Source organism: Bos taurus, chromosome 12 (assembly GCF_002263795.3).
Source record: "Bos taurus isolate L1 Dominette 01449 registration number 42190680 breed Hereford chromosome 12, ARS-UCD2.0, whole genome shotgun sequence".
Lineage (NCBI taxonomy): Eukaryota > Metazoa > Chordata > Mammalia > Artiodactyla > Bovidae > Bos > Bos taurus.
Window position 1 is genome coordinate 17856566 of NC_037339.1, and position 8599 is coordinate 17865164.

The following is an 8599-nucleotide window of genomic DNA, read 5'->3' on the forward strand; positions in this document are numbered from 1 at the left end:
CAGGTCCCCTGGGGTCCAGCTCTTTTGGAAGCCTACACAAGGCAGGGGGAGGGGGCAGATTCCTCCCACAGCACTTCTTGTCTCTGCTCAGAGCTCTCTACCTCTGGATACGTCTTTAAAGAACTGAGTAGGTAATGAGATGGTGGGCCTACCTAAGTGCTTCATCACCACACAACCAGCCTTAAAAAATGAAATCACTTTATCAAGAAACTACTTTTTGCACAGCAAAAACTTTTGCAGTCCTTATCTGCAAGGATTTTAGAAACTAGTAGGCATGGGTTTGATCCCTGGGTGGTGAAGATCCCCTAGAGGAGGGCATGGCAGTCCACTCCAGTATTCTTGCCTGGAGAATCCCATGGACAGAGGAACCTGGTGGGCTACAGTCCATAGCGTTGCTAAGAGTTGGACACGACTGAAGCGACTTAGCACGCACACAGTGGGCAGTAAAGGATAGCAGAATACGATTAAGTAAAATAGACGCTAAGGGGTTTTGGTTTGCTTTTTTTTAACTTGGGGGAGGTAGGAGGAAGACTATTTGAGGAACTGGGGAAAGAAAGAATTGTTCTTCAGGTACAGTGGTATTCCAATCCTCCACATTTATTTATTTTTTTTGTTCGTCAAGGCTGTATATTGTCACCCTGTTTATTTAACTTATATGCAGAGTACATCATGAGAAACGCTGGACTGGAAGAAGCCCAAGCTGGAATCAAGATTGCCAGGAGAAATATCAATAACCTCAGATATGCAGATGACACCACCCTTATGGCAGAAAGTGAAGAGGAACTAAAAAGCCTCTTGATGAAAGTGAAAGAGGAGAGTGAAAAAGTTGGCTTAAAGCTCAACATTCAGAAAATGAAGATCACGGCATCCAGTCCCACCACTTCATGGGAAATAGATGGGGAAACAGTGGAAACAGTGTCAGACTTTATTTTTCTGGGCTCCAAAATCACTACAGATGGTGACTGCAGCCATGGAATTAAAAGACGCTTACTCCTTGGAAGGAAAGTTATGACCAACCTAGATAGCATATTCAAAAGCAGAGACATTACTTTGCCAACAAAGGTCTGTCTAGTCAAGGCTATGGTTTTTCCTGTGGTCATGTATGGATGTGAGAGTTGGACTGTGAAGAAGGCTGAGTGCCGAAGAATTGATGCTTTTGAACTGTGGTGTTGGAGAAGACTCTTGAGAGTCCCTTGGACTGCAAGGAGATCCAACCAGTCCATTCAGAAGGAGATCAGCCCTGGGATTTCTTTGGAAGGAATGATGCTAAAGCTGAAACTCCAGTACTTTGGCCACCTCATGCGAAGAGTTGACTCATTGGAAAAGACTCTGATGCTGGGAGGGATTGGGGGCAGGAGGAGAAGGGGACGACAGAGGATGAGATGGCTGGATGGCATCACTGACTCGATGGACGTGAGTCTGAGTGAACTCCAGGAGTTGGTGATGGACAGGGAGGCCTGGCGTGCTGCAATTCGTGGGGTCGCAAAGAGTCGGACACGACTGAGCGACTGATCTGATCTGATGATTGTATTGGTTTTGCCATACATCAACATGCATCCGCCACAGGTGTACACGTGTTCCCCATCCTGAACCCCCCTCCCACCTCCCTCCCCATACCATCCCTCTGGGTCATCCCAGTGCACCAGCCCCAAGCTTCCTGTATCCTGCATCAAACCTGGACTGGCGATTCATTTCTTATATGATATTATACATGTTTTAATGTCATTCTCCCAAATCATCCCCCCTCCCTCTCCCACATAGTCCAAAAGACTGTTCTATACATCTGTGTCTCTTTTGCTGTCTTGCATACAGGGTTGTCGTTACCATCTTTCTAAATTCCCTATATATGCATTAATATACTGTATTGGTGTTTTTCTTTCTGGCTTACTTCACTGTGTATAATACGATCCAGTTTCATCCACCTCATTAGAACTGATTTCCTCCACGTTTAGTCTCCCACTTTGTCTCTTTTTTCTACTAGGAAATTAATGGTAGGATGGTATGCAGGGGAAAAAAGGGAAAAGAAATTTTCTGAGAGAGAGAGTGTCTTTAATCTTTTAATATTTCTTTAAAAACATTAAAGTTATATACCCTCCACATTTTGATGCCCAGAGCAAAGCCTTGGCTAAACTGTTGTATGTTAACTATAGAAGTAATAGAATTACAAAGTGCCATAGAAACAACTTGCAATATATCTGCTTACCTCAACCCAAACTTCTGAGGGCTGAGATGAATAAAAGCCATCTACTGAACACTTGGCTCAGATGTTAAAGTGTCTGCCTGCAATGCGGAAGACCCAGGTTCGATCCCTAAGTCAGGAAGATCCCTTGGAGAAAGAAATGGCAACCCACTCCAGTACTCTAGCCTGGAAAATCCCTGGTAGGCTACAGTCCATGGGGTCACAAAGAGGAGTCAGACACGACTGAGGGACTTCACTTTCACTGAGCACTTAAAGCCAGGTCTTTTCTTGTTGTTCCCTGACCAGAGATGGAACCCATGGCCCCTGCAGTGTTAGCCGGAATCTTAACCATGGGATCACCAGGTAAGTCCCTAATGCCAGATTCTTCTACATATCTTCTTTCTCTTTTTTCTCCTATCCTTCATTTTGCCATGAGACATTTCCAGAATTCTCTGGTTTTCATCTTACTCCATTTTACCCGTCCAGCCTCTGCAAGAGAAAGAAACTAACCAGATATATACAGTCTCTTGAACTAAAGTCTGGGGATGAAGGAAGATCAGTAACACAACATGAGACAGTTGGATGTTTACACAAGGTTTCTCTTAGTTCTCTTGAAGTCTCAGAAATGTTAGAAGGAGGAACACTCATCTAGACCACCTTTGAATGGCAGTGCCAACAGAGCAAGATACATACATTTGCACATTAATTCTCACAACAAATCCTGCATTTTGCAGAAGGGAAAATTAAGGCTCAGAAACAATAAGTAACTTGTCCAGTGTCATAGCTTTTACTCAGCTGTTCCAGCACAATATTCAAACCCAATTCTCGGTGGCAGGATGAGTATTTGAGAGAACAACTGAGATTTATACCCTCCTATTTTCTTTAATCCTTTACTACTTACACTATTTAGCTAAAAGTATTCATCATCTAAAGAAAAGGGTGATAATGCAGATCAGCAGAGGATAGGTTTTGAACTGCAAGTTCAAGAGCTTTGAAATGCAAGAGACTGAACTTTAACTCAAAGTCCAGTAGGACTCAGGGAAAGTTTATGCCTCAGAAATGGAATTGGAAGGATCCTGCCCCCCAAGAAAATGGAGACGAACGTAGAAGGAAAGAAAGACACTCTCTGGTGGTTCCTTAAGGAAGGTCCCCTTGCTCTGTACTTGCCAAGGCCATCATCTCCAGGCCAAAACTTAATTCTACCCCCACAGAGATTCAGGAATCTAAAACAAGGAGCAGTAGAAGGAGACTGAAAATCCTTGACTCCAGGGATAGCATGAGGGTGGGAACCTCTGGCAGGCTAGTGCCTCCCTGCAGATGCAGCTGAATCATATTCTCAGTATTTGGGAGAGTCTGCCAGGGCTTTCTGAACCCTTTTCCAGCTTCCAGTGGATGCTAGCTCTCCTTAGCCTGTAGCCATGTGACTTCAACCTCTGCCTCCTTCTCTTCAATCCGTGTCAAATCTCCTTCTGCTCTTTTTCTTACAAGGATACAGGTACACTGAGAACCAACCATAGTCCAAGATGATCTCATCACAAAACCCTAGTTTAGTCAGATTGGCCAAGTACTTTTTGCTGTGTAAGGTTTAAAAAAAAAAAAAAAAAAGTAAGGTAAAGGTAATTAGGAGCAAACTAAAACAAATATGTGAAAGTTCCTTTAAAATGTTAGACAAATATTGTACAACCTGTAATCGTTATTGCCAGTTTCCATGACTTGGCTTTTAAAACCCCCAGGGACGTGTGCTGTGCCCCTGGCAACCTCCCAGCTCCTCTCCTGGGATATCTTCCCTGGAGGTCGAACCAGCATCACCCCACATCTATAGTCTCCTATGGAATTAGAAAGCAAAGTGATCCCATCCTCAGGACACTTCGCTTCTGCCTGTTGGAAAATTAACAAAATACATACTACCATCTCTCAAAGACTTGTAAGAGGAATTAAGCAAATAGTGAATATATTAAAAATCATGGGATCCAGGTTTTTCTCTATCAAAGAAGGAAGTTAAAATATAGAAGGAGAGTTTTCTCTCAATTGGAGTTAATTGTTAGCATAAACTCATGGTTGTCGATATACAGATATATAAATAAGTATAAATATGTGTTACGAGTATATACTGTTAGGAGTCTCCAGAGAAACAGAACCAATAGGATATGAATAGAGAGAGAGAGATTCATTTTGGTAAATTGAAAGTGTTAGTCACTCAGTCGTGTCGGACTCTCTGAGACCCCATGGACTGTAGCCCACCAGTCTCCTCTGTCCATGGAATTCTCTAGGCAAGAATATTGGAGTGGGTAGCCCTTCCCTTTTCCAGGGCATCTTCCCAACACAGAGATAGAACCCAGGTCTCCCGCATTGCAGGCAGGTTCTTTACCATTTGAGCTAGCTCATTCAATAATGGAGCTAGATTCTGGATTTGACCAGAATCTACAGAGTGAGTCATCAGGCAGGAAACCCTAGGAAGAGCTGATGCAGTGGTTCAAGTTCAAAGGCCAGCAGACAGCAGACGCATGAAAGAGATGTTTCGTTCAAGTCCAAAGTCCATCAAGTTGGAGAATTTCCGTTTTCTCGGAAGTGGTGAGTCTTTTGTTCTAGTCACGCCTTTAGATGATGGGGTAAGGCCCACCCACTCTATGGAGGACAGTCTGCTTTTCTCAAAGTCCACTGAGTTAAATGTATATCTCATACAAAAACACCCTCATAGACACATCTAGAATAGTGGTTGACCAAGTATCTGGGCACCATTGCCCAGGCAAATTGACACATAGGACTGACCATCACAGATATAAATATGTATGTGTGCTCTGTTCACGGAGAAGACCTGGGAGCAGCAACCACCAATACCAGCAAGCACATCTAGTGCCCATGTATAACCACCCTTCTCCAGTGGAAGGAACTCGGAGTTCTTAGAGAAATGGCTGCTTAAGGATTGAGCAGGGAAAGTATATGATGAGCCTGGAATATTTTGTTAGCCCAGAAAGTTAGGGTGTATTCAAAGAATGATGGAAATGCATCAGAAATATACAGAGGCCAATATGAAGGGTCTCCCAGTGGCCAGTTATGAGACAATTTGAACAACAAAATAAATAACAGTGGGGAATATGGAGTGCAAGTACTTTTCCTATTCTCCCCAATTAGTTCAACTAAAAACTGTAGGCATTATATATAAAACAATCAAAACAAGACTCTGAGAGCAGGAGAGAAGACAAGCCAGCCAGGGATCCCTAGAACCAAGGAACAACATGGCGGTGAGTTCTCTGGATTTTCTTCTCTGTCCTGTATATCCCAAATCAGTGCCAAAGAAGCTAGCAAGCCAGAAATGCCATTGGGTACAGACCAAAATTAAAAAAGTACCCCCACCAAAGTCTGTTCTCTGTAACTAAAAAGCAGTGTACAGCCTAACAAGATAGAAAATTTTCAGACAACAACATTCTGCTCTGGCCAAACACCACAAGAAAAACCGTGGCCCCACATCCACCAATGCCAACAAAGTCTGAGGAGACCCTCAAGAATTCCATCCTTGGGACTTTCCTGGCCATCCAGTGGCTAAGACTCCACCATGCTCCTAATGCAGGGGGCCTGGGTTCGATCCCACATGCTGCAACTAAGACCTGGCCCAGCCAACTAAATAAATAAATATGGCGGGGGGGTGGGGAGTGGAGGATTCCATCCTTGCAAACTACAGCTAGGGTGGTGTCAGAAAAGAACACTGAGTACCGCACTTTCACTGACACTGAGCCCCCTCACCCCTCAGTTTCAGTGGAGATCATATGGGGAAGCTGGTTTTCTGCCCCAACCCCAAAGTATTGAGGTTCTTCCCTCCTTCCCCACTGGGGTGGTGTCAGAAGAGACCCGACAGAGAGTCAGTACTTTCATCCTTGTAGAGTGGTAATAAAACTGCCTCCTCCCTGGTGCTGGTGGAAATCAGGACTCCCATTCCCACCCAGCAATAATGAGGAGCTCCCCACCTTGGGGGTCAGTGAAGGCCAAGAGGAGAATCTGGTCTTCTCCCTTTACCTGGCAGTATCTAGGCAGCACCCCCTTTTCCTTGACCGAGCAGTGTCAAAAAAACAAACAGGTGAACAGGTTTTAATAAAATCCCGAATCTCATAACATCATACACAATGTCCAGATTTCCATCTGAAGGCATCCATTCTATGAAGAACCACACAATCTCAAACTGAATGAATAAAAGACAATTAATACATGCCAACACAGAGTTGATACTGACATTAGATTACCTGACAAAGATTTTAAAGCAGCCATGATAAAAAATGCTTCAGTGAGCAACTATAGACATGCTCGAAACAGACGAAAAAAATCAAAACCCTCAGCAAACCATTGGCGATATAAGGAGGAACCAAATGGAAACTTTAGGAATGAAAAATACAGTAACTGAAATAAGGAAGTTCGGTGGTAGGCTCAACAGCAGAATGGGAGCAGAACAAAGACTCTGTGAACTGGAAGAACTGGCCTCCCCGCTCCATTTTTGTCTGCCTGCACTGTGATGACTCCATGGTAATTTCAGTTTGTCTTCTGAACATGCACCTTCGTCAGTGCATTAATTACACACGTGTGATATAATGAAAAGAATACATCGATACAGTGCATCTATCCACGTGGATAAGAGTATGGGATGTAGAGCTAGACTGCCTGGACCCAAATCCTGGCTGTATGATTTGCTTGCTCTATAACTTTGAGAAATTTCTTCAACTGTTCATGCCTCAGTTTCTCTAGTGTTTATTCATTTATTCTGCCCATGTGGCATGGGGAATCCTAGTTTCCTGACCAGGAATTAAACCTGTGAGTCCTGCACAAGAGCATGGAGTCCTAACCACTGGACTGCCAGGGAAGTCCAATTTCCCTGCCTTTGAAATAGATGTACATCAAAACCAGGCCTAAAGTCATCATGCGTACAAAGTGAGTTAAATTGTATAAAAGTGCTTGAAACAGTGGCTGGAATAAGTGCTCGACAAATGTTAGCCCAAATTGTGAAGGAACATAAAGAAAATATGAAGCTAATAGTTCTGGAATCCAGATTTATTTCAATTAGGATGGTTTCCATTGAAAAATGGATTATATTTTAGTTCCTCCCCCGAAACAGAAGACTGGTATGGTACCAGGATACTACAAGATTGAACAATGCTGTGTTTCTCTGTGTTCGGTTATTAAGTGGAGCTGCCTGTTACAAACAACTCTACTCCCATTGTCTTGAGAGCTCTTTGCCCTTCCCCTAGGCAGTACTAAGAGCAATTTAATTTGGGGTTTCCTATAATAGAGAAACCCAAGGAGCCAGGTGACTAGTAAAACCAGAAATGTAAGTTCGTGGTGAAGAACAAACAATACCAAAAATTACCAAGAAGGAAGTAAACAGGGAATCTAGTCTCCCTCCTCTCCAACCCCTCCCCAACACACACACACACATACATATTCATACAAGGTAAATGGTAGAAGTCACAGCAAGAAGTCCAGGGGCCGGACTCAGATACAGCTTAGCAACTGAACAACAATAGCAGCAAGAAGTCGCTGTCTTTCCTCCATTCCCCACCCTAATATAATGAGGGTGTTTCTTTAGAAAGAGGCTGAAACTAGGAGAGTGCAGTGATGTGTTAGAAGAATTTCCTTGTCAGAGATACACAGTATTTAGAACAGTGCCTGGTACATGGCTCTCAAAATATATTCCTTATTACTGTTGCCATTATTCTCATTTATAGTTCTTCAGTTTCCAAATAAATACCCCGCTTAGGAATTATATGATTATATTTAGAATACAGAATATAAGCATAAGAATTTTGTCTTTTTCATTACGCTGGGACCTTTAACAGGGCTTCTCAAGTGGTGCAGTGGTAAAGAAACTGCCTGCCAAGCAGGAGATGCAGGTTCGATCCTTGGGCTGGGAAGATCCCCTGGAGAAGGAAATGGCCACCCACTCCAGTATTCTTGTTTGGGAAATCCCATGGACAGAGAAACTTGGCAGGCTACAGTCCATGGGGTAGCAAAGAGTGGGACACAACTGAGCAACTGAGCACACCTGCTGCACAAAGGACCTTTAACAGTCAATTACGTATTTTAGACACTCAATAAATGTTCACTGAATAAGTCAATGACTTAATTAATGAAATTAATCTAGACAGCAGGTTAGCCAGGTTGCATGGGTAATTTTCAGATTGTTGACTTGAACGTAAATATCAATTTTGAGTTTAAGAATTTTATCATGAAACCGGTAATGGAAATTTGTCATTTTAATTTCTTGTCTTTTTATTATCTGATCAAGAATTTTATAAAGCTTATTCCGATAAGTAGTAGGACATTTCGGCATGGGGATGTTGACCTGATAGCTCAGTTGGTAAAAAATCTGCCTGCAGTGCAGGAGATCCTGGTTCAATTCCCGGGTCAGGAAGATCCACTGGAGAAGGGATAGGCTAC